Below are 7,588 nucleotides of genomic sequence, written 5' to 3'. Positions count from 1 at the left end.
GAAGACATCACCTTTGGCTTTTAGACATTCTGGTGGACAGTTTACACTATCTAATGTTTAAAAGACCAAACCAATCATTTTGAAATAATCATTACAATAATCCATAAATTTAAGCCATATTTAATATTACAAATTACATTTCATCAATATCAAGATTTATTTAAAGGGAGACCGGCAATGTTTCTGTTTTTGTCTCAGTACCTATAACTTGCTGAAATTTTATGTCAGAGAATTAAAAACTGCACAAAAAATGTACATAAAATGAATGTTACATATGTGATGCCCAGTAGCTCACTGCGTAGAGCAAGCGTCCAGTGCGCAAAGGCTATGTCTGCCGCATTGGCCATGGGTTCGATTCTGGCCCATGGCGCCTTGCTGCCTCTCTCCCTCCTTCACGCTTAAACTGTCCTGTCAAAATAAAGGCAAAAAAGCCATAAAATTAAACTTTTAAAAAATTAGACAGACAAATTACCAATTCCTGCTGAGGTCTAACTCACTAACCTCTACCTGTCAGATTCTTAGTACCTCATGTGGAGTGAGTCCAAAATACAAGTCTGCTGCTTCAGTCAGGTAACCAGTCAAGACTGGCACTGAAGACTTCTGTTGTTATAGCTCGCACAGAGCAGCTGTGTTGATCCTCTTCTGTGACGTTTTGTAATTTCTTGCAGTACCTGCTCAATGTCACATGGCAGATAGAGTATTCTCTGGGGTCAGACCTTACTGTCTTTCCCTGCCTCACCTCATCTGATCAGTTTTTCTCACCAACTCTCCTGGCATGCTGAACAAAGAATATAGATACATAGAGAAAATGTGTTTAGTTGTAATCGGGGTTAGTAGTAACACATTTAAATAATCTGTTACAACCATCCCCACCCCTGTCGGCTGTTGTTTAACGAGTTGTAGCAGCGTATACCCAAGAGACTGCTCTCTAATGTAATATAAGTTATAGAATTTTAACTTCAACAGTATCAGACTAATCAAAATTTAGACTTGGTCCAAAAAATCACTCTTATACCTGAACATCAGTGTTTGGGCTTTAAAATCTGCACACTTCTTCACACAGCTATGAAATTATCCATGCAAGGTCAGAGAGGAGGTGGTCATACAAATGTATTACATACCTCATAGGTCATCCCTTGGTGAAAGTGATGCTATTACAACCATCCTGTTGTTACAACCATGCCCAGCCCCCCCTTATATATTGTAGAAAGCAGAATAACTGCATAGGAAACACTCGTTTCCAGCATTCAGTAATAGATTAACTAAACTGACGCATCAGCCCTGTGACTTTCCTCCTTCCTCATGATTATGATAATTTGTTTGGCAGCAGAAAACACATTTGATTAACGACTGGAGCAGATTTCGCATAGGAGATATTCTTACACGTCACTGCATATGACATCTCAGGCCAGGACACAGCCTGTTCAGAGATACGACAGACAGAGGCCGTATTGTTTATTGATATCTCGCAGCAGTGTCACCAAAGGACTCCTCTGTGACCCTCCTCTGTCTCATGCAGGCAGAGTTGAGAAGATAATGGTCACCGAAAATAGACCCATCTGACAGAGTTCCTTTATGTGAGAGCGCCGCACGGTCCGGGGGGTGTCATAAGTCCGCTGAGCTGAATACTTGAGTGACTATAATAAATATTAATTTGTTTGGAGGAGAAACATGAGTAAGCTGAACGGATCACCACCACATGGGGTGTGAGGAAGAGACGCGTCACTCACACTGAAGAGCCCTCTTTCATTATTTGTGCCACTGATGGGATGAGCACCTCAATTTTTGATGTCAAATCTCCACAGAGCAATGACAGGCCCTCAGATAGGAATAACAATAACTCCCCACAGAGTTTATATGAACGTATAACAATAGCCAGACAAACAATCCACATCACTGCAGCTGTTTCAGTTTAATATAGAATTGTAAATCCTAATATAAAACAAATGGCAAATCTCTTTTCTTTGTCTTTTTGTGCCTATAGTGTCCTTTTATAGTGACTTGCTTTGTTTAAATCATTGTGTTTCAGGTTAACAACTGACATCTCTTCATGGTTATGTTAATGTGTTTTCCGCCCCTCCACTGTATGAGTCACTGTAGAATGTAATATGCAATAAAGATGGGACATCTGTAGGCTTGTTTAACATGTTTCGTTCCAGCTTCACAATGTCCCCCTTTGATGAGAAAAAGATTTCAACACGCGATGCACGGGTCCCTCAGGAAGACGATGCAATAAATATCAACCGAAGACAAACAACAATTCACTAAAAGCATTTTTGTTGTTTGGATGATTAACAAGTTGAGTTCCTACAATCTCAAGAGATCCTAAGAGTACAACTTAATTAGTATTTGCCCATCAGTTATACTTAAAGATTTAATTTAATATTGAAGGGGGTGGTCTGTCAATGCACAGTGAGGGCCCCCTTTAAAATACATTTATTCACCTGTTGTTCATGAAGGTGTTCCAGAAAGTAGAATAATGATAATTGTTTTTTGTTGCTGATACTCTGTGAAGTGAGTTTTTATATTAATATTGTCATGTCTTCCATTGTTTCCATTTCTGTTTATATACAGGAGACCATGCTGGTTTATCTCCTCTGGGTCGGCATGCACAGTGCAGGTTAGTGGTGCTGGTGTGGGACATCTTTAGCCTCTACGTGTCGGGCCAGTGAGTACCAAGTGAGCAACATTTTAAAACAACACATAGGTATTGTTGCAGACCAGCTGCGTGCCTTCACGGGCAAGTGCAGTGTGTTTTACTGGGACAATTTCACTAGAATAACACACTACATTGTCAAAATACATTCAGGAACATGACGTGACAGTCGCTGGTGAAAAACAATAAATTCCAGTAAAGTGCACATGGGCACGTTCCATGTTGTACATCGATTTTGTTAAAGGTTTTTAGTAATATGTTGCCAAAATATAAAATGTGATTAACTGCGATAGATCAAATTATCCAACAGCTTATAAAGTAGTTCAAAATTAGCTCATGCTTGACTCGCCATAACATGAAAATACCGTTTACACTTAAATGCATCATTAATAATAAAACCAGTAGCATAAAGTAAAAAATCATAACACTAACAGGAGCCATTCTTCCTTGATAATTTAAGTATCTTAATGCATGCTGCTAAAAAAAATTTGAAACCATTTGGAGCAATAGCAAACTGTCAATATCCATCCACTAAAAGTGCTAGTTTTTGCCACTGACAGGCTCAGATTGTTACTGTAAGTGTTCAACAACATAATGGAAAGGACTTGGGTGGGTGAATGTGCCCACTCCACTGAGTGCAAGTTGACTGATAACATCTGGTGACATGAGACACTGTGACATGAGACAGCAGTTTCTCAGTTAGAGATGCAGCACTCTCGCTCAACACTGGACTGATTTCGAAAACTGTTGTTCCCATTAGACACTTAGTCACAAAAACATGGGAAAATAGCGTCCAGGGTGCAAAATATCAAAGTTTCCCTTTAAGTAACACGTTGAATGCTTGACGTGCAACTTTTACTTAGTAAAGAACTTGACATTTTCTTCCATGACAGGTGTTTGATGCTTTAACAGAGGGCTTAAGGGGCCAACCTGCATCCTAGGTGGTGAAATGATTCAGTTATGTCTAAAAATGTCAGATAATATTTCAAACAGTTTAACAGCCACAGCCAAGAAAGAAAGAAAGAAAGAAAGAAAGACAGTTTTTTTGTTTCAATTCCAGTCATTATAAACATGAAGCCAAACCAACTATGGTTTCAAATGTTCAAATGACTCTTAATTAATTGACCTACATTAGACAAGTTGATGTTTGTGGTGTGGGTTTCACTAACATCAGCATCTGGAGACTACTGGCCACCATTCATTTACAGTTTGATGAACAGTACACAGACACAGTGCCAGAAAGTCAATGTGATACAGTCCAATGCAACAGCCTTGGAAATTAGACAGCATTTGCAAGGCTAATACTGACACTGAGTATGAAGGGTGTTACTTAATTATACAATAATTTGACAAACTGTAGTGTGTATAGGTGTTGTATTAAGTTTTATATTGGAAGGTGAACCTTCTGTAATATTCAGGGATGGAGAAAACCCCAAATCATGCAAAATACTATCACAACACCACTGCAGCTATGGTCTTAATATACTTTAGGACTTTCGCATTGCATTAATTTACAAAGTTTTCCCTTTCTAATGCACGACAGCTCAAACCCCACATTGCCGTGCTTTGGGCTTTAATGCCTATCATGACAGTGGCCTCTCATTCTGTATTCTGCATGTAGTTGTGTGCAGGAGTGCCGGTTGTCTGCCAGAGTGAGCTCAGCTGTCAGTGGGCACAGAGCCTCGGATCACCGTTGGCACAGAGACGCAGAGACAGAGAGCAGGTAGTCAGATACTGGAGGATTCGCATAGCTTTCAGCTGATCCATTAGGACATGCTACAATTCAGATGTGGCGCGCTGCCAAATGCCCAGCCATTGTGGCATTCAGAGCAGTATTTCCATCTGTTTCAGTCATTGCTCAAACATTTTATGAGTATTTGTTGGCATCATTCACACATAGATTGTATGCGCGCAGAAGTATGTGCTAGCAAGAGTGTGTGTGTGTGTGTGTGTGTGTGTGAGCGAGTGTGTGTAAATGAGATCACTTGGTACTATCAAAGTGCAGGCAGGACTATGACACTGTTATAAATAGACGGGAGGAAGTAAGGAAGGTTAAATCTCTCAGACACAGATACTAAATGTGTAGAGAGACGGGAGCCATTTAAAAACCTGCATGTCCTTTTAGACCCTTTTCACTATGTGTATTTACATTATGTACATTGTGTCCTGCTGTACGGCGTGAATGCTACACTGAGGTAGCCGCAGTAATTCAGCGATTTAGTCAACTACATGGCCTGATTTGAAAAGTTGACTCTGTTTCCTCTTAGGATCAGTGCTACATAAAGGTTTAGCCTGTCATTACATCGCAATAGCCTGCTATAGCTGCACACTGTGTGTAGCTTGTTATTGGTCAAGGGTGAATTATCACCCCATGAGCAAATGGGAATCCAGTAAGCTCTTTCCCACGGACCAGTGACTTCATTGGGCTGTGATGGATACGATGAATCCAGTGTCCTTCGAGTGGCAAAGAGTGCTGAGAAAGTTATTGAGGTGTAAGCATTTACGACACTTCTCCCTGCATCTTTTTTTTTTTTTACTATTCACAAACACTGATGAAGGATTTAGGGAATACTTTCCCTCTGTGCACAGGGCTGGACAGGTGGGATGCATAGATGGACTCTGAGATGCACTTGGGACATCTTGGCAACTGCCCAAACCCTGAAAACCTCCAGGCGCGCTCAGCTGTCTGCATGACAAAAGACGGATTGAAATAAGGAATTTCAGCGGAAATAAGCGTGTGTATTATGTATTGCACGGTGAACCATATGTCCAAACATACGCGCAACACTAGGCACACAGACACAGCAAGGGTGGTCTGCAGTTAAGCCAATAGAGTTGCTCAGTTTCAAAATTCAGCCCTCCACCATCCTTCACTGCATGTAATCCTGACCGCTGATATCTACCTGGCATGACTTTGACCCCTGACTTTCGGCAGCTGTCAGTGGCGCCCCTCATCGAAGAGTGGACATGTGGGATACTGGCGCTCCTCCCCGAGGTGGCACAGTGTCAGACTCTTTGCTGGCTTTACAGTTTTTAGCATTCAAAGAGTGTCCACTGGGGCCTCCTCCTACTGTGTTACTAAACAAACAGGCCTGGCTAAGTGCTGATTACAACCACTGGGCAAAGATGAAAAGCTCCCTCGGGGAATGGGCGCGATTACGTTGCTTGTTGTCCGTTTGCTTTACGGGTCTGTATCGGTTTACAGATTTGAACTGAGCTATTTTGATTATAACCTCTAGCCTTCAAGCCTGCTCGCCGGGCAGCTCTGCTCAAAGTGCGGCGCATGAAGCTGGAGCCTTGACTTTCACAAAGCTTCCCTGTCCCCAGCATAACAAGGTCACACTAATTGGAGAAGGAAGTGTTGAGGATGTCTTTGGGAACGAAGCGGCAGGGTTAGAGAGTGATAGCAGAGAGGGTCAGATCCTGTTTCTGCTCTGGTTCCCTGTTCTAATCCAGCCTGGTATGTGTTGAGATCAGAGCAGGTCCCTTTCACTGCAGCCATCCGGTGGCTGCGCACTGGGACTCGCTAAGCCCCCATTTCCTCTACTGTTGCAGATTTGTCGTAGAAAGCGCTGGACGACAGTCTGGCGCAGGCTCGCCCCCGGGAGCCAAGTTCACTGAAAGGAACTTAAAACGAAGTGACCCGACAACAGAAACCGTCCCACAGCCCGTTTCAGGTCCTAACCTCTAAGAAACATGGCACTAGACAGCTGTGTGTTCCCCTTGATGTATTTATGTCAGCCGCTTACATAAATACACTGTGACACACATACACATTCACACTAATACACGTGGGCCTGTGTGTAAATGTGCACGCTCACACAGGCACCGTGACACACACAGACACACACATATCATGCTCACTGTCAGTAATACCCAGAGGATATTATGTCTCTCTCAGCAGACCGGACAGTTGATCAGAGCAGCATGACCACATGATCACTTTGATGTAAATCACGTAGTGCAATCACCTTGAAAAGTGCTTGAATTGTAAATATGAGACGAGGAATCTTGAGCTCAGATTTATCCGCTGATACACGGATTCATTCACAGGACAGAAAAGCTTTTGTTTATTATTTTGTCTATTAACAGTTCTAAACATTAGTATCATGATGCCCATGCAAATCTGTAGTAGATCACTGTAAGATCACATCACTGTAAGGAGTGTAAATGTTGGCTCATTAAAGAAAAGATTATTTTGTCTAGGTACAGAGATGTCTTGGACGTGTTTAGTTTAACACAAAGACTGATTGCAGGAGGAACCGCTCGTCCAGTGTGACCCAACATAAAAAACTACATTTTTCAACCACTTCAAAGCTTTGGATTTTAATGGTACGTGCTTTTTTCAGAAAATGCCAGCGATGTCTCTGAAGTCAGGGTGGGAATTTTTGGCACAACTTCACCTACTTCTAAGGTGCATTGTGGAGGGAAAGAGTCTGAAAAGGCCATAATTCCAGCAACACCAATAGAACTGTGTGAAGAACAACTTTATTGTGAGCCCATTGCATTTAAATGTAGAAATATTGTACATTATTTTATTTATTCTGTCAATGACTTGATGCTTTCTCACATATCCAGGTTAGGAAATATATAATTGCATAATACACACCAACACCGAAGCATCATTTACAAAGCCTGCATTTGTAAATTTGGGATTCTGTTATTCCTAATCAGAGGTGTCAGGCGACTTGGACTTGCAACCAAATTGCCAGAAAAAATATTGGTATCATACATTTCTATAAACCATGGATATGTTACATTTGCATGTTATTATGGGGCACAGTGGTTTTCAAACTTTTTGTGACCAAGGCACACAAAAGGGCAGGCCACAATCACAAGCCTCTATAACATGTGTTATCACCCTTATCACGACATAAATGTTTGTTTTATTTGCTAATATCAAATGACAACTGACAACAAACGATTACTCAT

Source organism: Epinephelus lanceolatus, chromosome 19 (assembly GCF_041903045.1).
Source record: "Epinephelus lanceolatus isolate andai-2023 chromosome 19, ASM4190304v1, whole genome shotgun sequence".
Lineage (NCBI taxonomy): Eukaryota > Metazoa > Chordata > Actinopteri > Perciformes > Serranidae > Epinephelus > Epinephelus lanceolatus.
This window is presented reverse-complemented; position numbering follows the sequence as displayed.